This window comes from Artibeus jamaicensis, unplaced genomic scaffold (assembly GCF_021234435.1).
Source record: "Artibeus jamaicensis isolate MK-2021 breed Jamaican fruit bat unplaced genomic scaffold, CSHL_Jam_final contig_415, whole genome shotgun sequence".
NCBI lineage: Eukaryota > Metazoa > Chordata > Mammalia > Chiroptera > Phyllostomidae > Artibeus > Artibeus jamaicensis.
Genome location: NW_026521823.1, coordinates 41796868 through 41821197, shown reverse-complemented (window position 1 = coordinate 41821197; position 24330 = coordinate 41796868). Strand labels below are relative to the sequence as shown.

The following is a 24330-nucleotide window of genomic DNA, read 5'->3' as shown; positions in this document are numbered from 1 at the left end:
TCACAACAGTGTGAAAAGACTTAACACGCACTGAACCATGTGTCTAAACAGGGCTAAGGTGGCACATTTTGTGTCCTGTGTTTTTGCCACGATTCAAAAAAAAAACTCACAGTGATGTAGCCACTTCCAAGGGTGGCTGCACGGATTGAATGAGGCAACGCTTCATAAAAGGGGTTTCTCCAGCACACAGTAGGTGCTCTGTAACAACATCACTACTACTCCGCTCCCTCTCACAGGGGTACTGTGTGAGGAGAAAAGCAACAGCTTTAAAGATGGAAGGAGGTGTTTTTTTCAAACTTGAGAGGTTTCTGAACGGAAATTCTCATTCTTTGAATGCACGGCCCGCAGTGCTCACAAGCCAATAAAAACTCCCAAGAAACACTGGGAAACGCAGGTCATTCAAAGCCTCCCTGCTCGCGCCCCCATGCGGCGACTGGAGCAGGGGCCGTGCCTTCCCGAACACCCCCCTTTTCTGCATTTCCTTTTCACTGTGAGCAGTGAGCTGTGAGCACGAAACCTGAACTTTGCCAAGAAAACCAGCCAATGGGTACCGAGAAGGGGACCGGTCCCCCTGCTGCTAGGCACTGAGAGTGGCTGAGGGAGTCGCAGCATTTGTCCTCTGGCAGCTGCGTCACAGCTCATTAGGGACAAGTCCCTGTGACACCGCCCAAGTCCTCCCCCCTCCAGAGCAAGCAGAGGCTGCTGGGAAAGAACACAGGACTCAGCAAGGGGACAAACTGGGACAGGCCAGGGAGGGGGAGGGGCCTTTGGTTCATGCCTTGAAAAAACATCTACAGGCCTTCACTTACAAGATTCCCATCTGCCTAGTAAACAAAGATAATTTCCAGACTTAGAAATTAGAATATTTCTAATTTTTTATAAAGATTTACTTATTTATTTATTTTAGAGAGGGGAGGGAGGGAGAATGTGAGAGAAACATCCACATGTGGTTAGTCTCACGTACCCCTAACTAGGGACCTGACCTGCAACCCAGGCACGTCCCCTGACTGGGAACTGAACTGTGTGACCCTCTGGTTCCCAGGCCGGCACTCAGTCCACTGGGCCACGCCAGCCAGGACACAACCTCACTGATCTCTTTAATGTACCACCTCCACAAACACCTTTTCTTACATGACATAAAAGGTGCTTCTTATTGCCTGATATACTTTTAATTCCTGTACCTTTTGCTGGAAATAATGCCGAAGAGAGAATCTTTCTTTTCTTCAATTTCCAAATTAGGGTAAAGACTACTGATTTCTACTACTGCCACCCAAGCACAGTAATTCCGTTCAGCTTACTTAGGAGAGAAATAAAGGCATAAAGAATGTCAAGCCCTGGCTGGTGCAATTCAGTGGACTGAGTGCCAGCTTGCAAACTGAAGGATCACCAGTTCAACTCCCAGTCAGGGCAAAGGCCTGGGTTTCGGGCCAGGTCCCCAGTAGGGGGACACATGAGAAGCAACCACACATGGATGTTTCTCTCCCTCTTTCTCCCTCCATTCCTCTCCCTCTAAAAATAAGTAAAATCTTAAAAAAAAAAAAAAAAAGAATGTCAAATATGTTGTACTTGATTTGAGAAGGTCACAGATCATCTTAATTTACACAAGAATCCCCTCGGTCAGAGACAGGGCCCCTGTCTAGGACCAGAACCGCTGGTACGCAGGGGGCCGAGCCGCCCAGCTGCTGCCAGGAGAGCCGGCCCACCATGGGCCCGGAGTCAGAAGAGATCGGCCTGCAGCCCCCAGGGGCACCCTGAGCCAGGCAGCTGATGCTTTCCTGCCCAGTATAAATTAACCTAATCCCAGAGGCCTGCCCTTGCCAATTTAGACTGTAAAGGCAGAATCAGCTCCAGTGGGCATAATGGTGCGACTTCCCCAAAGGCTGCAGGTCCACACTGCGCTCTGAGGCAGCTTCCCTCCTGGCACACCTGGGCCCGGAGAGAACTGTGCCACTGTGTCCAGCTGGGGACCACAGGGGAACCCAAGCAGCTCCTCCTGTCAGAAAGGACCACCCCGCTGGTTCCCTGGAAAATCCTAACCACACCAGAGAACGTATAAATCTATGAGAATGTGAGTTTCCGAAATTCATCAGTCACTGAAGTGGCTCCAGAGGTAATAAAAGGCCAAAAAGGTTCAAGGAAATGCCCAAGATGCAGACATGCTCCCAAGCACTGCACGTGCCCCAAGGCTGGTGCGGGACACTCTCAGCCACCCAGCCCTGTGGCCAGGGGCCTGGGGCCTGGGTACCCCCTCTCAGGTCGTGTCCACAGCACCGTAGTGCCAAGCCACGCAGTGAAAATGGCACAGCTTCCTAGACCCACTTTTACTTTGATTTCTTGTTGCCACTGTAGCTGCTTAAGAAAATGGTCCCCACCCACCTTTATTGAATTTATTGGAGTGGCACTGGTTAAGAAAATTATAGAGGTTTCAGGTGCAGCTTAGGAAGATATTCGTAGCTCGTATGTTTGCATAAATTAAAAAATGAAAACAGGACACTTCCTCAGACAGCCTGTCTGAAGATTCTCAGACCCCCACCACCCGCAGCCTCAGCTGTACCTCTGTCCTTCTCTGCCACTGGACACAGTCCTGCAGCAGCGGAAGTCACTTCAGGTACCAGAGCCCCCGGGGAACGGCGACGCTTCTGGACAGAGAAGAAAGGCTCATCCCACTGGGAAGGCTAATGAAATGTGGTTTTCAGGACACACTGCAGGGACTGAGACTGGAGGGTGACAAGGCCCCCAAGCTGGTTCCAGCAGGAAGTGAGGGGCCAACATAGAACGGTGACAGCAGAAACGTGGAGAAGATGCAATGCAAGGGGAGAATTTCAGAAGCAGGGTGAACAAGGGTTCCCAACGCACACTGCGTGGGTAAGGGGAGCGAAGGGGGTTCTGGGTGAGCACGTTCACTGAACGGAAACAAGGACCATGGAAGCTGAATGGAGGCAGGGTGGGAGGTGGGGGTGGGGGTGGGAGAGTGCTGATTCCACTCCCAACACGGTCCTAGAAGTTTAAAGTTCTGTTCACATCTGACTGTGTCCCGTCTCCTGCAGGAAAGGACAGAACCACACACACACAACTTCACACGACTTCGACATGCAGAGGGGCAGGGGGCTGGGGCCCCTCTGACGGAACCGCCCAGTCAGTTCCACAGGTGGTCGCCAGACAGGACGCAAGTGGAGGGGCATCCCGGGCCAACGAACGCACACTCTGCACCAGGCTCTTATTACCTGAGCACTCGGGATGCGGAGAATGAGAACCCCATCCTCAGGTAACATACCATGGAGAAAGAGGAGCAGGAACTGAAGTTGAAGTCTGTGTGCCGCCCGGCACAGCAGAGCACTGCCGTGGAGACCAGCAGGGAGAGCAACGTGGCCGTAACCAGCACACATGGGCGGCAACGGCAAGGCTCTTAGGGAAGGGCAGGCAGGCTGCCTTTAAGAAGGGAGGGTTGCCCGCGAGCACCTGGCGCTGCCCAGCAGCCACGGTGAGTCCACAGAGAAGACGGAGAGGTATCGGCCACAAGGAACAAGTCTGAACAGATGAATGTCAGAAATGCAAGAAAATCGCCCTGGCTGGTGTAGCTCAACGGATTGAGTGCAGGCCTGTGAACCAAACAACCTCGGTTCGATTGCCAGTCAGAGCACATGCCTGGGTTGCAGGCCAGTTCCCAGCAGGGGACACATGAGCGGCAACCATACACTGATATTTCTCTCCCTCTCTTCCCTAACCCTCTAAAGATAAATAAATAAAATCTTTAAAAAATAAGAAAGAAAGAGAGAGAAAGAAAAAGAAAAAAAGAAAGAAAGAGAAAAAGAAAGAAAGAGAAAAATAAAAAAAGAAATACAAGAAACTCAATCAAGAGAAGAAGTCTGAGAAGGCAGAACACACCAGGGGTGACCGGGGTGTGACTATAACTAAGAAAACAGTAGCATCTGCCCCTGTCAGTGGCTCAGTGGGTTGGAGCATCGTCCCATGCACCAAAAGGTTCAGGGTTCACTCCCCAGTTGGGGCATGCACAAGAGGCAACCAATCGATGTATCTCTGTCACATCAGTTTCTCTCTCTAAAGTCAATAAAAAAACACATCCTTAGGTGAAGATCTTTTTATATCTTTAGAGAGGAAGGGAAGGAGAGAAGGAGAGAAATATCAATGTATGGTTGCTTCTCATGTGCCCCGCACTAGGACCTGGCCTGCAACCCAGGCATATGCCCTGACTGGGAATCGAACTGCAAGTGTGTGGTTCACAGGCCCGAGCTCAATCCACTGAGCTACACCAGCCAGGGAAGTGAAGATTTAAAAGAAAAAAGAAAGAAAACAATGCAATTCATGTAAAAAATGTCATGACCGAAAAGGATGAGCTGGCTCACGTATGCAGGGTGCACTGGTGCGAGGTGAGAAGTGGGGGGGCTGCCCCAGCCAAGCCGACTGGGCGGAGGCGGACTGCTTTGGCTGGAGACAGGGGCACTTCCCCAGGCCTGACAGGGACCACCCCCCCAGTCCCTGGATCGGTAAGTGGGCTTGGTGTTGGAGAGGTGCTGCATGTTACCTGCAGGAGTGAATGTAAGGACCCACCACAGTTTTGGGAAGTAAAACGTCAACTCTGAGACTACGGGCCTGAGGACACCACCCAGTTACCCAGTTTTTGTACCGACAAAGCTGCGGGCCGGACCTGGTCATCTGACAGCACTCCCCACAGACACTGACGGGGAATGAGGGCGCGCACAGCAGAGAGGGGGGCCCCCCCAGCAGGCAGGCAGGGTGGGGGTGCTGCTGCTGGGGGAGGAAGGCTTCTTCAGCGCCGTCTCTCCTCCAACAGTTGTGTTGAACACAAATACTTCTACTACAAGACACTCTCGATTGTTTTATTTTAAGGCAACAGTAATTAGGCAAGACAACAGCCTGAAACAACCTCAACCAATGTCAGATTCAGATCCTCACAGATGTCATTTGATTCCATCCATTTTACAAGACAGGAGGAAAAAAACACTTTGCAATGATTCAGTGCGTGCTCTGGTGTATGACATCGATTACAAGTGTTGGTTGTCATCTTAACAACCATTGTGAATATAAATATACACCCACAGAGCAACGGAAAAACCCGATGATCCTGTTATAGGAACAGGTAGTTGTGACTTGGGATACATTTTCAGAAAGCGGCATCTAAAGTAGATTCAAAAAAATTAAGACAGAAGTGAGGGTGAAGTGCTCTAGAAAACTGTACTAGAGTTGTTCAAAAGTGGTTCTAGTGGTTATGAATTACTTTTTTGGAAATAAGAACAGGAAAAAAGCAGTTATTTCTAAATTAAAAATTCAAGTGCTTATGTAAAAATCTCCAAAATAAGATTTCCAAATAGAACTCCGACAATTTCATCTCTGTCATTACAGTTCATACAGACGAACCCTGGCGGGCAGCTCAGCGATTAATCGGAGCACCATCCGCACACATCAAGGTGGTGGGTTCAAATCCCAGTCAGGGCACACACAGGAAGCAACCAACAAATGCACAGCGAGGAAAATGAGTCTCTCTCTGAAAGTCAATTTTATAAAAATTTACATATAGTATGATTAAGTCAATACTTCCCAAAAGTTTTACTGGGTCATCTCCCTGGGAATATTGCTTAAACTGAAGCACATGTGATCGCTTTAACCTGCTACCAGCACTAGGAAAGGAACTGTTTTAGTCACAGGAACGCGTGGAAGTTTTCGCCAACTGGGTCAGGCTCACTACCGCAGAAACCCTGCGCGCGCACTACAAACCACGAACCACAAGCGAGAACACACACCATTATTCAAGCTAAGCTAGTCAAAGTATTTAAACTGCTTTCCTCTTCTGTAAAGGTAAAGTATCTAAACCACCAACACAGAGCTTGCCCTATGTAAGCATCAGTAAGTGATCAATGTTTTATTTTTAATGTTTATTTATTAGCCCTGGCTGGTGTGGCACAGTGGATTGAGAGGCAAGGTCGGTGGTTCCATCCGCAGCCAGGGCACACACCTGGGTTCCCGGCCAGGTCCTCAGTGGGGGGTGCAAGAGGCAACCGTACATTGTTTCTCCCTGTTCCTCTCTCCCTTCCCTTCTCTCTTAAAATAAATAAATAAAATCTTTAAAAATAGCCACGGCTGGTGGATTCAGTGGATTGAGTGCGCGGCTGTGCGGCGAGAGGTCGCCGGTTTGGTTCCCGGTTGGGGCGCGTGCCTGGGTTGCAGGCCAGGTCCCCAGTGGAAGACACGTAGGAGGCAACCACACACTGATGTTTCTCTTCCACGCTTTCTCCTTCCCCTCTCTCTCTAGAAATAAATAAATAAAATATTTTAGAAGAAAAAAAAAACCTTTAAAAATGTATGCTTACTAGAGATGGGAGAGAGGGAGAAAAACATGGATCAGCTGCATCTCACATGTGCCCCAACCAGGGGATCCGACCCGAGACCTTTCGCTCTGTGGGACGACAGACCGACCAGCTGAGCCACACCGGTCGGTGCAGGGGTGTCATAATTATTATAAAGTACGGTGACAGGCAGCCTGGGAAGAACTGTGAATGGAACACAAGTCGGCAAGAAAGAAAAGGACATGTTCTACTCCTTTCCTATCTTAAAAAATGTCCTCGAAGATATACGAAGTATAGAGATTGCCACAGGGCCTCCAGGGCAGCCAGACGGAACCAGAACTGGGCCTCTGCCTGCGCCTTCTCTTCTCCATCTGTCCCTCTGAGCAGGTCCTTCGTCTGCACAGTGGTCTGTGCTGGGGGACACGCACACTGTGACCGCAAGCAAGTCTGATTCCTGGCCTCCAAAAGTTTACCACCTTGGAGAGACGAGAGACAAACACAGACTGGAACGCAGGTGGCGTGTCCAGAGGTGGACAGCCTGTGTACAGGCCGAACGGGAAGGCAGGAGTCACCTGTCATGGACACACAAATACTGCCTGTGTGTAAAGACAGGAAGCTGAGCGCAGGTGGTGGATCTGCAACCTGAGCAGGCTTTTCAGGTGTGCTCAGGGGTCCTGGTAGCTGCTCTCCCATTCCGACCCCGCACCCTCCCTCCTCCCCTTCCTGGGGCACTCGGTCGGAGTTCTGGTCTCAGAGTCTGTTGTCCCTGAGACGCCGAGTGGTGGCACTGATCCCTGGGTTACACTCTGGTCAGTGACAGATCTGGCTACTACATAGGGCAGCAGCTGTGGTTCAGTCTCGTCGCCAGGACAGAGCGGGGGTGCACGTGGTCCGAGTGCCCTGGCCCTCCCCCCCAAGGACTTCTGGTGCCAGGTCAACATCAACCACCCCCGCCTGGCCGAGTGTTGTGAATAAAGGTTCGGCAGTCCCATTGTGGGACCCTGGTACTTTTTCTTCGTCTTCCCAGCCCTCTTCTTCCTGGTTCAAACTCAGCATTAGCGGAATCAAGGTCAAGACACGGGAGTCAGGTGAAGGGGAGGGGAGTTCCATGGTGGGAACCCAGGGTGACGTCCCCTCTCTGAAGAAGTACATCCTGAACTTCTGCCAGAAGGCACCTTTGCTCCTGTACCTCCTTCACATCTTCCTGCAGGTGGGCACACAGTGGGCGGTTTTGTTCCTTCTCGTGGGCAAAGCCCTGCAGCTGGTGCGCCAGGTCACTGTCCACTGCAGAACTGACAGCTGCCCTGGACCCTACACCTCTGCCTGGTTGGGGCCACAGAGAAGTGCATGTCCATTTACACCCACGTCACCTTGTCCTCCCTAGTCACCCTCTTCTGCTCAGCGTTCTTCACAAAGTATCTGTCCACCGTCACCTGCTGAAAGGGCATTCGAGTGCCAAGTTCTGACCAGGCTGACACTTGAAATTTCTCACTGAGAAGGATGCTTCCTCCTCTACACCAGGAAGCTTGTGTTCCTACAAACGCCGTGTCTGGGCGAGGGCTTCCTCCTGCTGATCTCCTGTGCCTTTCTCATTCACAAAATAAACACATGCTGTTCCTGCTTCCTCCCCCCACAGCCAGGCGCAGGCCATCTACCTGCGGGTGCGCTGTCCGCTCACACGTGCTGCCTGGCTTGGTCCTCACCAGAAGCCCGTGACACTGTGCCTGCCACTGCGTTCCTCCAGTCGGGACGAGTTCCCACCGTCTTACAACAAGGAGCTGAGAACAGTCAGAGGAGACTGGCTGGCTGACTGGGCTCCGTGCCCCAGGGGGAGCTGCCAGGGGAGCAGATCCCACTCCTCCCCAGGAAAACCCACAGTGGGGCTGGCAGGGCAGGCTCCCCAAGCTCTTAGGTGTGGCCCACCAGCCTCCCTCACCCGACTGTCCAGTGAGGACTACATGGACCCGAGTGAGTCCTACTCGGGAGGGATGAGTGTGGCTGGAGGCAATGAGGTTCGGTGGAAGCAACGCACTGGGTCCGACTGCGCCTAGAAAGGCAGTCAGCCCAGACAGGACCTGTCCGTGTGGGGACATGCTGGAGCCCAGCCCAGGTCCACGTGTAGGTTACACCTTTCCTTGGGGCTCCCTGCTGAGTCTGGCCGTCTGTCAGCACAAGGCAGTTGGACTAGACAACGGCTAAAGCTCTTCTTCACACTGGGGGAGGGGCCGAGATGGGCTCCAGAGCGAGGGTGTCACAGAGCAAGTGTGGCTGTGCAGGCCTGTCCCCCCAGCAGTCGTCGGCACAACTGTCTTATGCCGAAGGCTCGGGCCCCCTCCAGGGGCTTGGTGTGTGGAGCGAGCGCAGCGTCAGCAGCCCGGTCCCGAGGCTGGCAGGCCGTCAGACCCTCAACACCCCACAGGCTTCGCCGGCCGTGCCCAAGCTGTAGCTCGACCTCGTCTGAAGAGCATGACCTCTGACCTGCACTGAGGGTGTCAGAGGCGCCACTCAGAAGCGTGAAGGCAGCTCCCGAGCTCGCTGTGGCAGGGGGCTGCTCGTTACTCCCAAAATAAACACTGTCCTTGTGCACGGGTCACGGTCAGCAGCATCCATCTCGCACCCTCACGGTCAGTGAGCACTTGCTAACGCTTGTGCTGTGTCCTACAGCTCAGTGCCTTCGTCCTTCCACCTCGGCAGGCACTCCGGAGAACCCGGTAACCGCTGGCAACAAGCAGCTCAGTTCCCCCTGAATGTGAGCTTGACAAACTCTGAGACCTTTGTCCATCTGTCCACTGCGTCGAGATCTGCATCCGTGACGAGGTGGCACAGTGGACAGAGAGGCCTTGGGAAGCTCATCCAAAGCCACAAAGGTGCGGCACGAAAGCAGATGCCCACGCTCTGAATCAGTTCACAGCAGCCCACAGCTAGGAGGTCGGCGGGGTGGGAACGAGGAACAGGGGAATGATGACGGGAAACAGGGTGAGTCAAGATCTATTTCCAGATCTTCAATGATAGGATGGGGAAGAAAAGTAATGGGAAAGCCCTCCCACAACCGCACACATGTCCAGAAAATGTATGTGTGCAAGGACAGGGTGATCACAGTCGCAATAAACTGGAACTGGAGAGAAAAGACTGCAGTAGCAGCAAGTAGATGAAAGGCAGCCCCTTTAACATTTGTGCCCGGAGTCCAGCAACTCCCAGCAGTTGGCTGGAGACTGAGCTGGACGATCCTGCGGAGCTTCAACAAAGGGACGAAACAAACTCGAGTCCCTGGGGCCCCCTCCCGACAATGCGTGAAACAACTTGATAAATGATTGCTCTGTCAGGGGACGAAGAGATGGAGACGTCTGGGAGCAGAGGAAGGAATGTATCTAATTTAGAAGGCCAAGGTGGGGGAGGGGCGAGGACAGGGAGGCAGGATGGCAGCCAGAAGCAAGGCCACCTCATAACAGTAACAAGCAGAGAACCTAGAAGCACACAAACCCGACAGATGCGTCAAGGAGCCAAGTCCACTATTCCACAGCCACTACCGTTCTAGGGGGAGGTGCTCACCTTCCATAGCCCATTTCCTAGCCTCAGGTCCAAGCCTAAAAAAACCACTGCTCTCCTGTCACTCCACTCATCTGGGGATGACATGAAACACAGGCACTGCCCCCCCCACCCCACTTATGCCGAAAGGCTGCTTACTCAGAACCAAAGCCTAAAGCACAAGAGCCCGAAGTTTAGCTCAGTGCAAGAAAACGTTAATTACCCTAAAACAAAAACAGGAGTTCACATCTGGGGCCCAACACAGAGCTTCCCTTCCCCCTCTGGAGTGCGTGCAGCTATTTATACAACCTCTGCTCCCCGAGGACGGCCCTGTTTGGGGAAAACTCTGTGGGGACAAACTCAGTCGCCCCTGGGAAGCAGGCAGACAAAGCCTGTCCATTTGAGAAAAGGGTTGTTGGAATTAGTACTGGTGAAAGTATGGGTTTTTCAAAGTCAGTTACCCAAAGAGCAATTAATTCAAAAGGAATGTTAATTATTCAAAAGGGACAAAGCCTAAGTATCTGATGAAAGCTTCAGGCAAGCTCACTAAAACGCACGTCAAAGGCAGGGGGGGGGGGGGCAAACAAGCCGCATGTGGGGAGGGCCTAGCGGACACGCGCTTCGGCCACTCCAGTGCTCCCCTCGGCGGAGGGAGGCGCAGGCAGCAGGAAGGTGCTGTGCACCGAACAGGACTCTATCTGAAGTCCAAATCCAGCTTTCGCTGTGATTGAGCATAGTTTAAACGAACAGTGAACTGTATTTCAGGAAAGGAAGGAAGTTAGGGAATTTGCCTTTTCTGTTGCCCAGCACCTGCCCCTTAGAGGACTACTGATAAGTCACACTCTATGGCCCATGTTGAATTTGCTACTACACTGTATTACAGAACACCTGACACACTGATGAACGGTCAGAGAAATGCTGCACTGTGTTTAAGACACAGGACAGCGAAGAGGAAAGAACACTTAACTAGGTTACGTTGGAGGGTCCGGCCCAATTAAGGCTGTTTTTTCTTGGGAGTAAATGAGATCCAGAGAGTCTGCTCTAGGCTCAGTGTATCTGTAATCTAAAATTTTCAACGATTAAAGAAACTCAGATGTCCTGTGACCATCTCACTTGCTAACCCCCCCCCAAAACCTGCATTAGACTACAGAGATCTGAAGGAGGACTAGGCCTTCCTCACTGCACCCCACCCTGACTCAAGACAAAGCACCAGTACATGGTCTGCAAGGACATAAGCCCCGCCTCCCACCTGGCCCTACCACCTTCCGGCCACACTCTGGCTCTTACAAAGAAATAAATTCCTGTTTGTGATCTGTCTACTTCAATCAGGTCAACTGATGTGCCTCGCAGTGGGGGCTTCTTTGGGTCCATCTCGTTTGGGACCCTGCACTTCCTGGGCTTGTGTGTCTATTTCCTTCACCAGGTTAGGGAAGTTTTCTGTCATTATTTTTTCAAACAGGGTTTCAATTTTTTGCACTTTTTTCCTCCTTCCAGAACTCCCATAATGTGGAAGTTGTCCTGGTGGCTCCTTACACTATCATCACTTTTTTGGGGGGGTTATTTTTGCTGTTGTTTTTCCTTCCTTAGATTCCAAATCACTGATTTGATTCTCAGCTTCACCTACTATTGATTCCCTGTAAATTATTCATTTCAGTTGGCGTGTCCTTCATTTCTGACTCATTTCGGTTTCTCTGTCCTCTGGTTTCATGCTGTTGGGAGTTCTCACTCAGTTCCTTGAAAATCCTCATAACCACTGTGTTGAACTGTGTCTGGTAGTTTGCTTGCTTTCTGTTTCATTTAGTTCTTTCTCTGGATATTTCTCCTGTCCTTTCATTTTGGGCATGTTTCCTTGTCTCCCATTTTGGCTGCTTCTCCATGTCTGTTTCTACGTATTAGGTTAAGAACTGCTATGTCTCCTGGACTCGACAGAGCGGCCTTGTGTGGCAGGTGTCCTGCAGGGCAAAGTGGCGCAGCCTCCCCAGCCACCCGAGCTGCGTGCTCCGGCTGCATCCCCTAGGGGCCATGTGCACTGTCCCGTTGTCGTTGAGCCTTGACTGCTATTGGTGTCACTGGCAGAGATGGATGCCCAGGCCAACCAGCTGCAAGGACTGGCTGCGAACACAGCTGAGGAGGTGATGTGCAAGAGACCCTGTGGAGCAGGACATGCTTCTCTGAGGCTCTGGTGCTCACAGAGTAAGCCCCTTGAGTGTGTCGCTCTGGAGGTGGCTAGTGGTGCCTGGACATGGCTGAAGCTGTCCACCTGGTAATGCTCTGTCTCGAGCCTCCTAAGAGGTACAAGGTCAGCCACCACCTGTGTTCTGCCTGGGTCCACCTGGCATAAGGTACAACACAATCTGCAGATGATGGTTACTTATGCTGGGCTTGGAGGTTCCCAGGAGACACCTAGCTGTGAACCAAGGCTGGCTGCTGCTAGTGCTGGGCCTGGGGTCCCTTAGCGAGAGGTAGGGGGCACCAAGACCAGATGCTACTTGCTTAAAAGATTTTAGGAAAGTCTGAAGCATGAGGCACGACAGGCCAGTTGTATGGAGACAGCTGGGGTGGGTCCAAAAGTTGGGTGGGAGTGGGGTTGAGTGACACCAGGACGGGCAAACAGTGTAAGCCGAGTCGATGGGGACTCAGACAAGGGGCCTGCCTGGCAGAGATGAAGCTCTGTACCGGGAAGCTCAGCAAAGGTGCAATGGCCTCTGCCAGCACGTCTGTCTGGGAGAAAGCTGCCCCCCAGCTCTCACCTTGATGTCTGACACTTCACTTCCTCCCGGTGTCCCTGGTGCCTTTCCAGCTGCTGCCCCAGCGCTAGAGCGCAGAGGGCGTGAGAGCAAGTAAGTCCCCGAGCACAGGCCCTTTAAGAGAAACTACCTGGGTCTCCAGCCTCCGGCTCACTCAGCCGCTACCTGCACTTACCAGAGGTTAGGGGGACTTACCTCCCAGCCCCGGAACCCTGGGTAGGTTGGGGGGCCTGGTGTGGGGCTGGGACCCCTCGCTCTTCAGCGGGACCTGTGAGGCTGAGCTGTCCTTCCCAATTTTTAACTGCCGCACGTGGGTGTGGGACCAGCTGGTTCTTCATCTGTCCCTCCCACCAGTCCCAACGTGGCTGCTTCTTTCAACTCTTAGTTGTAGGCTGTCCGTTCAATGGAGTTCAGGTGATGCTGAGTGGGGATGGTTCTGCAGGTTAATTAGTTGTTTTTGATGTGGCTGTGGGAGGCGGCAAGTACCACATTTACCTACACCTTCATCTTGACCAAAAGTGAAGACTATTATTAAAAATCTATATACATATATAATGTTCATATAATGATAATAAATATTAACATGTATAAATAGTACAAATGTTAGTAGAGATTAGTAAAAATAACCTTTCTCTAGAAAAAAAATCTATATACAAATAATCTCATGCTCAAGATGGAATGGATTACTCTTAGAAATGAACAAATTCGACTTCCGCCAAGATGGAGGCATAGGTGGATGTGCCGTACCTTCTCACACAACCAAGTTTAGAGACAACTAAATATTAGCAACAGAAAACACAGCCAGAACACGGAAAATTGGAACTTTTCGGAAGTCCGTTAACAACAAATTCTTCAGCCTGACCGATAAGGGGCGAAACCAGCGGCTGGTGAAGCGGGGTTGCACAGGAGGACTCGGCCAGACACACTCAGGCCTGCGGAATCCAGATGCGTGGAATCCAGGCGCAGGGTTGGACCTAGTGAGCGACCGAGCGAGCAACCAGGCGAGCGACCAGGCGAGCGACCAGGCGAGCGACCGCGAAGGAGACATCGGGGAAGCGGTGCTGCGTGTGGACTGTGGTTGCCCATTTGTGCGCGGGCGGACAGGCGAGGGAGTGGGCGGTTGGACGGGGCGGCAGTAGACGGCGCTGCCATTTCCCCGCTCTGACCACGCCCCCACATACAGCATCACAACCGAGCGACCTGGGAGTCCAAGGCACCGCTTCTCACACTTAAAGGGCACGAACAGACCAAAAATGTTCCAAGTCCTCAAAGCTCCAGAGCCCACAGATCTAAGCGATGAAGAAACAGCAAAACTCTCAGACGGCACAGTTTAAAACACTGGTCATCAGGATCCTCACAGAACTGGTTGATTATAGCCACAAATTAGACAAATATATGAAGGCGAAACTAATTGAAATGAATGGAATTGCACAGGACACCAATAGCAATGAAAAGGAAACTGGGACTCAAATCAATGGAGTGGACCAGAAGAAAGCAAATAATGGCCAAACAGAAGAGTCAGAAAGCAAGAATTCAAAGAAATGAGGAGAGTCTTAGGAACCTCCAGGACATCTTTAAACGCTCCAACATCCGAATTATAGGGGTACCAGAAGGGGGAAAGAACAGCCACCAGTGGAAAACTTATTTGAACAAATAATAAAGGAGAACTTCTCCAATCTGGCAAAGGAAATAGACTTCCAGGAAATCCAGGAAGCTCAGAGAGTCCCAAAGAAGTTGGACCCAAGAAGGAACACACCAAGGCACATCATAATTACATTAGCCAAAATTAAAATGAAGGAGAGAATCCTAGAAGCAGCAAGAGCTAAGGAGACAGTCACCTACAACTGTCAGCAGATTTCTCAAAAGAGACCTTACAGGCAAGAAGGGGCTGGAAAGAGGTATTCCAAGTCATGAAATCCAAAGACCTACAACCAAGATTGCTCTATCCAGCAAAACCTTCATTTAGAATGGAAGGACAGATAAGGTGCTTCTCAGATAAGATCAAATTCAAGGAGTTCATCATCACCAAGCCCTTATTATATGAAATGTTAAAGGGACTTATCTAAGAAAAAGAAGTTGAACATGAACAGTGAAAGGACAACAAACTCACAGTTATTAACAACCACACCTAAAACAAAAGCAAACTAAAAGGACAGCTAGATCAGGAGTGGAAACATAGAAATGAAGATCTCAAGGAGGGTTAGCAACAGGGGAGTGGGAGAAGGGGATGGGGGAGAAGGTACAGAAAATAAGTAGCATAGACAGTAGATAGAAAATAGATTGGGGGGGGCAAGAATAGCATGGGAAATGTAGAATCTAAAGGACTTGAGACACATGGTCATAAACTAAAGGGGGGGTAATGGTGGGGATGGGGGGGTAAGGTGGAGGGGAATGAAGGGGGGAATAGAACAACTGTAACAGCATAATCAATAAAAAAAATTAAAAAAAAAAAAGAAATGAACAAATTCAAGCAAAAACCTAGGATGTTTTGGAAGATGTTCTAGACGACAAATTTACCGAGAATAGAAAACATGCCTGTGTAATAGTCTGTGTCACGCACCACGCTTGACGCTTTACCTGTGTACTATTTATGATTCTCCCAAACACCCTGCAAGGTGGGCATTACTGTCACCCACTGAAATAACTCAAAACCAGGTTTCCTTACAATCCAAAGAAAAGAGGTCATTTAATTAATGTAAGCTTCAGTTTCTTGATCTGTGAAAAAGATAATACAACCTACATCAGAGTTCATCTAGGAGCCAAGTGAAATGCAGTATATTAAAAGTCTACTACTAAAGTCATTCAAATTTGTGTCTTTTACTGCAGCTTCAGCAAAAAAACCAATGCAGCATTCAGAAAGCTACCAAAATGTGTACCTTGACCAGAGTTATGAATCATACTCAAGGATCATCCACACTGTTATGCTCACCAGGTTCTCTGTAAGTTGCTGTAACCACTTAACCACGCAACACAAGCAACCAAGTACTTAGAGCGTTTACAAGAGGGGGAGCTGTCCTGGTCCAGTAAACTAACCGAGTGAGCCTAGCACGCATTCTGTGGCGTGCACTGTCCTAAGTATGCTGAACAATTAACCATGAAGAACGGGCAGTGATTGTCCATCACTGTTAAGAATTACACAGGCAAAGCAATTGTGTCCAGGGTCATCTGAAAGCCCAGCAACAAGCTGTTTTTAAGAAGAGCAGAAACACTGTAGCCACAGCTGACAGGAATGATGCAACCTTGCACTTCTGGGCGGGAAGCTGAGAAACAAGTCAGACTGCACGAAGCACAACTGAGGCTCAGGGTAGACGGTTCCTTCCCTAGCATTAAATCAGACAGGCACTAGCCCTGAGCAAAAGCTGGCAGTAGAGGAAGGAAATCAATCACAGACTGGGAGACGGGCAGTGGGGTGTGTTCAGGATGCAGGAGAGGGAGGGGGAGATAATTGAGTGTGATGAACTACAAGGGCTAATGGGGGATAAATTGGCTGATATAACATCTTGGAGAATCACGAGATAAAATAAGAGTGACAGATGGAACGACAGCCTAAGGACAAGTGGGAGGAAAGGCAGGGACAAGAGTGCAGAGTGACAGGACCATTCCCGCAGACGCACATTTGCAATGTTTTCCAGGAACCTGTGCTCACTGTTTTGCCAAGTGAAAGTGAGCACAGATGACATGCGTGTGTCAGACAGGGCCACGCTGGGCAGGCTGGCCAGCGCAACGGCTCAACCTACGAAGGGCGCACTGCAGGTAAAACGGCAAGAAACGCAGCAGCACCCCAGGTGTTGGTTGTGTGGCATGAAGTGAACAGCCAGAAGCCATCTTGTACAAAGCTAGCACAAGAACCCACCCCCAAGCCTAAGGGTGGAGCTAATACAGTTAGGGCAAAAGCACACACACGTGTGGAAACAGTTCACCAAGTGCTGCAGTACACAGCTGCTGGAGCCGACACCAGCGCATCCCACGCCTTTGTATGTTAGGCTGGGGAGGACGTACAGGGTACATGCTGCACAATTCTATTTATTTGCAGTGAGAGAGCAGATCAGCAACTTCACTGGGTGGGGCACCGGGGGGCATTAATATGGCTAGAAAGGGCATGAGGAGAGCTCCTGGGGGAAAAAAAGTGATGTGAATTTTCTTTGGGGAGATGGTTACAAAGGTGTATACAGTGGTTGGAACTCAACAGTACCCATATCCTTAAAACCTGTATACTTTTTTTGTAAGTACATTATACTTCAATAAAGTCTAATAAAAAAAAAAGACTGGGAAGCATAATACATTCCATCAAGATTTCTTCTCAAGATCAGTAAATGAAAAATTTAGGCCATCAGTCCTGGCTGGTGTGGCTCAGTGGACGGAGCCACAAACCAACCTGCAAACCACAGGTACTGATTCAATTCCCAGTCAGGGCACATCCCTGGGTTGTGGGCCAGGTCCCCCAGAGTAGGGGATGCGGGCAAGAGGCAACCATACGTTAATGTTTCTCTCCCATTCTTTCTCCCTCCCTTCCCCTCTCTAATAATAAATAAAATAAATACAATTTTTTAAAGAAGTGCAGGCCATCAAGTGGTAAAGAGTGGTAAACTGCAGTCTGTAGAATCTCGGCGACCCAGGAGCTGTCTCCAAGGAAATACAAGGAGCCACATTTTCACCTCTCACCCGAAGCACAGACTGTAGCAAATAACATTTTGCATCCTGACATTTTTCCCTACTTTTCAGAAAACTTGAGCAGTGAATTCATTGATAACATTTCCACTCACTACAACCTAAGTTGCTGTAATATATTTCCTTCCATAGACATAAAAAATATTTTTTGCCTCTCTGGGACACAAGTGCACTAAACTTCCCGTTTTATAAGGTAAACTGAGTTAATCAAGGTGACCCTCAAAGAAGATAGAATGGCAACCTCGACTGTTGTTACTGGGACACCGAGTAAGTGGACGCCCACTAAGCAGGGCTCCAGGCAGCTCACCAGGCTTGGCCTTGCCTGCCCAGGGCCCCCACTGCACCGCACTGGGGAGAAACCCACACTGTTCCTGCCGCCTGAGCAGCCCTTGCGGAGGACCTCCTGGGATTCTGTTTCAACCAATGGGACTGAGGCTTCCCCCACCCAATCAGAGCTGCTGAGCTATAGCCCCAACATCTTCACTCACCATTCAGAGCAGCTCCATTCTGGACAATCAAGACAATGCCTCTTGGACCAAACTTCAATGATTGGGGTCCTCATCTGCATGAGGACAGATCAGGGGACAGGAGCAGGGACCTGGGTCCATGTAAGTCGCTCCAGGGACTCCACTGGGCACTCCCCCCCAACCTTGCTGGGGCTGAGCGGAGGAGCCTGCTCAGGCCCTGCCTAGCCCAGAGCCTGGCCCCAGGCCTCGCAACCACCCAGAATAACATTTCCTCCTTCACTGCCCCCAGAACTGGGGGTCCCATTGGTGTTGAATTGACATCAATGACCTTTGGTTAACACAAGCCTTTATTTAAATTTTTCTAAATGCTATTTCAACTAAAATGCATCCAACAGAAACTTGTTAAATGAACTTAATGAAGCCCATTAGAAGTGAAGTCTCTTCGCAAGACTAAAGAACTCAACAAACTGCTAGCTATGTCACAAGGCTATTTTGAATTCTGAAAAAGAATTATCCCCTTGTGAGAACACACCTGACAACAATGTCAACGCGAGATACACATCAAAGGACTTTAAAAACATTAATAACTTTGGCCCTGGCTGGTGTGGCTCAGTGGATTGAGTACAGGCCTGTGAACCAAGGGATCTCAGTTCGATTCTCAGTCAGGGCAGATGCCTGGGTTGCAGGCCAGTTCCCAGCAGGAGATGCAAGAGAGGCAACCATACATTGGTATTTCTCTCCCTCTTTCCTCTAAAAAGAAATAAAATCTTTAAAAAAAAACTTAGTAACTTTGGCACTTTGAGGGATTTATCAGATGGAAGTAATAAAAAATGTGCCCATCTGATGTCTATTTGTACTGTTCATTAAAAAACCAACCAACCAAAGCGCTGAAACAATTGATGGATCCAAACTGAAAACAGCATAGATTTGGAGCCTAAACTCTTAACCTACTATACTGGCTTCACCCATTTTATCATTCAGAGCATGAATAAGGGTAAGGAAAATATCAGTATTTGACAGCAGGGAAACAAAAAAATGTATGGGACAATAAAGGTCTAGGACAAGAGAACAATGACAAGGACTCTATATTCCATCCTCTTGACCCAAAATTTAAAAATTCCAGCCCTGGCTGAGCACCAGCCGGCAAACCGGAAGGCTGTCAGTTCAATTCCAGACCAGGTCCCCAGTAGGGGGCGCATGCGAGGCAACCACACATGGATGTTCCTCTCCCTTTCTTCCTCCCTCCCTTCCCCTCTAAAAAAATATTTTTTAATTATAAATTCAGTAATTAGTACTCGTATATACAGAGTGTGGCAAAAGTAGATATACAGTTTTGAGTACATGGAACAGTTTGTTCTTATATTGTGTTACCATCTATACAAACTATCAACTTACTTTTGCCCCACCCTGTATACATAAATCACTGCTTGTTCCTGTAGCTGACCCTTAGACTCTGTAGTTGCCTGTGTTCAAATATTTTACATGAAAGTCATCACTATTCAAGAAACTGCACTCAAAGGCACTTCAATAAAGAGAGCACTCAACTCCCTCAGCACAAACTTGCTGGCCTCAGAATCTCACCATCTCAACCTCTCCAACACAGAATGGAAAGGTCTGGAAACACTAAACATAATCCTAAAAACAGTCTCTTCCCCAAAATCATCTATACACAGGGAAGCCTGGCCATCTGGAAGCAGTGAAGAGTTCTCAAAATCTCCAGTGAGCAAAAAACTATATGTCAATGGAAGAACAAAGTCTCTTCCTAGTGGATGCTACAAGGGATGGATGGATGGATGGATGGATGGATGGATGGACGGACGGATGGACAGATGGAGTGAGAGATGAAAAGCTTCAAATTATTTACAGACTAAAGCAAGGACTAATTACGCAAACTAACTGCTAAGACCAACCAAATTCTGGCCCCCTGGGAACAAACCCCCATCCCATGGAGCTGGGCCATCAGAAAGGCCTGCCGTCAAAGGCAGGGTGACTGACTGCTAAGGTGCCACTCTCCACACTGCCCAGGGCAGCTCAGGCCTTCCCGCACTTTCTCCCACCCGTGGGGCCTGTGTCAACTGCCTGAGGCACCGCACTTGAAGTCAACTATAACAGAATGGGGTATGCAGGTGCCATGATACTGGAAGGAAAACTGACTGCAGTGCCTTCCAATAAGAACCACCCCCAAGCCCTGGCTGGTGCAGCTCAGTGGACTGAGCGCGGGCCTGTAAACCAGAGTATTGTGGTTCAATTCCGAGTCAGGGCACATGACTGGGTTGCAGGCCAGTTCCCAGCAGGGGATGCATGAGAGGCAACCATACATTGATGTTTCTCTCTCTCTCTCCTTCCCTTCCCCTCTAAACATAAATAAATTAAAATCTTTAAAAAAAAACACCCACAAGCCCTGGCTGGTGTAGCTCAGTGGATTGAGCACGGGCCTGCGAACCAGACAATCGCAGTTCGATTCCCAGTCAGGGCACATGCCTGGGTTGCAGGCCAGTTCCCTGCAGGCCAGTTCCCAGCAGGGAATGCACAAAAGGCAACCATATATTGATGTTTCTCTCTCTCTCCTTCTCTTTCCCTCTAAAGATAAATAAATAAAATCTTTAAAAAAAAAAAAACCCACAAAAAGAAACAGAGGCACAGCTCTGGAGCTGCGCAGCAACAACCGCAGAGACAACGCGCCCACGGCGCCACTGCAGGAGCAGGGCGGGCATCTGGGAAATGTGAAGGAGACCGTAAGTTTCTTGTCCTTTTAAAACTACATGCACTTAGCTCTATGTATGAAAACTAGTACTAGGCAATGTAAGTGACCCACACTGACACTCTGCATGGCCATACACACATGCTTTCACCTTGCTGACGCCATTATTACTGCTGCTTTCCGGGGGTATCGCTGAGGTTAATCCAGACCACCCCAACATACTGATACTTAAATTATATACGAAATAAGCCAGAACATTTTGAGATACCCCCAACTGAATACAGTAAGTACTTGACCACCAAGCTCCATTCATTAAATGGCAGTTACATTGGGAAGAGTGAGATGTGCAGTCCAATCGAACAGTTCTGACAAATGTGCTTTCCCCGTCTTTTTGTACATCTTGGCACACCCAGTTAACTACAGCCTCCTCGCACACCCAGTGGGCTTTCAGATTTTTACTTCATTTACATGCACACGGGTCGCTGTATCTCTAAGAGTCCAGGTGCGCGGCGCCCCTCATTTCCCGTTCCCACGGCAGCCCCAGGGAGCATGGCGCCCACGGTGCTGAATGCTAACACTGTGTGTGCAGGAGCTTGTCTGAGAGAAGGCAAGAAAACTGCCCCCTAAAATGCACACACGCATTTTGCTTTCCCATCTCTCTATTTCGCAAAGAAAGGAATGACTTCAGATACAGTACTGTATTGCAGTTTGGTGCTTTGCATCTTTTTTTTTTTTTTTAATCTACAATTTCCTGGGCACAGTATCTTTAAGATTTATTTATTTTTAGGAAGAGGGGAAGAGGAGAGAGAGAGAGAGAGAAATATCAATGTGTGGTCGCCTCTTGTGGGTCCCCTGCTGGGAACTGGCCTGCAGCCCAGGCATGTGCCCTGACTGGGAATCGAACCGCGATTCTTTGGTTTGCAGGTCCGCGCTCAATCCACTGAGCTACACCAGCCAGGGAATGCATCCTTTTATATGGATTTCTTTTGAAATTTTTAAAAATTATTTTTGAGAGATTGACTGACAGACTGATTGATTTGTTATTCCACATGTTGATACAACAACCACTGGTTGATTCTTGTATGTGCCCGAACCTGAAACTTTGGGGTATCAGGACAACACTGTAACCAGCTGAGCTACCAAGCCAGGGCCTGGAATTACTCCTTAAGGTGAATTAAAATTTCATCTTCAGTGCCTTGAGTTTCATGACACCATAAAAAAACTGCAGAAACCTAGACTTCTGTCAAACTGGGGACTGTGAACTGCTACCCTGAAATGAGTCAGACGACGCTGCCTGCCTGCGGGACTCTTCCTGGAGGACCAAGTCCGTGATGAACGACAGGCCAGTGCTCTCCCGAATGCCAGTCAGCTGCTAATCTACAGCCGGGCAACTGTCCAAGCTGTGAAGCTGTTCATGTGAAATGCACAGCAGAAGGCAGTTCGCCTAGTGGCCCTACAGCAGCAGCAGAACGAGAAAAGTGGGCCGGAGAAGCAGAGCACTGAGTCCGGAAGGAAAGAAAGTGACGCTGAAGTCAGGGACTTGAACAAAAAGCCCAACGTTTCTTAAGAGGTACGCTTCACTAGGAAAAATCAAATAATTCTCACATATTTATTCATTTACTCAAATACGTGGTTCACACTGTCGGTACTGAAAGAAGTGGCTTCTACGTGAATTATATCACCACCCTGAACACAGCTGTACTCCCCACAGAGGACACTATTTAATGAAAACATTTCAGAGGAACAAGTATGAAAGACACAGAGATGAGGACTGGGGGGGGGGGAATGGGAGGGAGGGGGAGGACTGGGCGGGGGGGGGGGATGGGAGAAATAGATTTTAAAAAATGTACTTGAAAAGTAACTAAATAAAATTTAATAAAATAAAAATAAAAAAAAAAGAAAACATTTCACATTGTATGGGCAACTTTCACTGTGTAACCCAGGAAGCACTGGTTGCAAACAGACGCCTCAAACACGTAGGCACGCTCCAGTAAGCACATCACAAAGACAGTGAGAAGAAACACAGACTCTGTACTAGTTATAATCCATTCCAACAATCTCTCCCATCCTGAAGAGCACATGAAAATATGAGTCAGAATATCACAATAACCTTGCATTTGCTAAATTAAATCTTTCTAATAACACTCGCAAGCTAATTCACAATCAGTAACCAAGTGCTTGCAACTCACTTCAAAACTCTGTCATGAAACTGTCTTCCTGGACGACTAGTGTGATTCCTCTTCCAAACCCACAGGGCGTCCAGTGAGCTTTAAACCACACACCTGACCTGCAGGACTGTCTGAGAGGAGAGCATGTTCCAACTGTGAGGCTGGACAACAAAACGCCAGACAGACTTGAGGTCCTGCAACAAAGCCCGCCCTCCAACGACGAAGCACCCTGCCTCTGCACGCCGCGGCAGCCGCGCAGAGCACAGAACTCGGGCCTCCACCCAGACAGACCCATGCAGCGAGGACATGCTGCAGAGCAAGTCGGAGCAACTGGGCCCCCACGGGGCCTCTGGCCCTCGAAGGGCATTTGCCTGAAAACAAAGCCTGCTCAGCAGTGAGAGATCACAGGTTCCACTGCTGCTGAGGACACAAATTACCTCCACTCCCCAGCTTCCAAGGTCAGAACGTCGTTTTCTGACCCAGGCCCGGCTCTGAGAGGCCCATGATCGCCACGGGTCCCCTTCCTTTAAAACCAGCCCCACAACCAACCACGGACTCTGCAGCAGGTGCATTTCCAACAAGGTCACAGAAAGGTTTGTACACCCTGAGAGGGTGTAGAGGTCGAGGTCAAGGTCAGACACTCCCCATCCACCTTAGAAATGGTGTCAGGCATTTCTAAGAAAAATGAACAATGGCTACTCAAGTCAGACTGCGGTCTGTCTGCAAGACCAGAACACGCTGATCACAGACGGGGCACGACCGCCGCCAGCAGAGAGACTGCTGCACCCACACTGCCATGGGAAGTGGGCCCCTACCCACAAAGCCCCCACCCGTCTCTGCGTACAGACTCTGCACAGCACCCCGAGAGCCCTTCACAGCCACAGAAGGGCCCTGGCATGCAGCACCCCAACCTCCAAAGTCCTCCGTGGCCTTCAGCAGAGCCTCTGTTAAAGTTCTTTTCTCTGACCCCAAAGCAAGATCCTCCCTCAGTTACCTTTGCTGAAGTAAGAGGGAGTTGAAATGCCCGCGGGGACCTTCCCGCGTTGTGAAAACTAGCAAGTACACAGAATTTTGAAGGGAAGCCCAAGGCCAGCTCCAATGAGACAACCCGCAGCCCTCTGGGCTCGCACCAACCGGAGTTGCTGGAGAGAATAGAGGGCGGAGGGAGGGGGACAGGGAACTAAAATGGAAGGGGAGCTGGAGACAGAACAGGAAGTGCAGCAGTAAGGAAGAACAGTGACTTTTTACGAAGTGGACTTCACCACGAGTTACTGAGACTTGGTAGTGGGAGCCAGACTGGACAGGTAGAAACCACCCTCCCCAGGGTCTTCTCATCATGTTAAAGGGAGCAGAGCCCCGAACCACAGCCACTGCTGTGCGTCTTTCACTTGACATGTAAAACAAATGAGGCAAGTTAAAAGAATATTAGCCATCACAAGCAAAAACACCACTTCAAAAAAAACTGGCTAGTGCAGCTCTAGCTGGTGTGACTCGGCTAGAGTGTCGTCCTGTGCACCTGAAGGTGCATGTTTGCTCCCCGGTGCACGTTTGCTCCCCAGGCTGGCCGAAGAGTGTTACATTCTTCCATAAACAAAACACACACGTTCCATTTTCACCAGTAACTTTATTGACTGGTGTACACTGAGTCTGTCCTGTCAGCCATCTCCCACTACGGGCTTCTGATGGGCAGGGGCCAGGGCTGCTGCTCAGCATCCTCCAATGCATGAGACG

General features: G+C 49.7%; 1 protein-coding gene across 2 annotated transcripts in view; it reads right to left on the bottom strand.

The window, feature by feature from the left end:
- LOC119044377 (chromatin remodeling regulator CECR2) overlaps nt 1–24330 on the bottom strand; it is an 89509-nt gene that overhangs the window by 39767 nt on the left and 25412 nt on the right. The gene's annotated exons all lie outside the window — the stretch shown is intronic.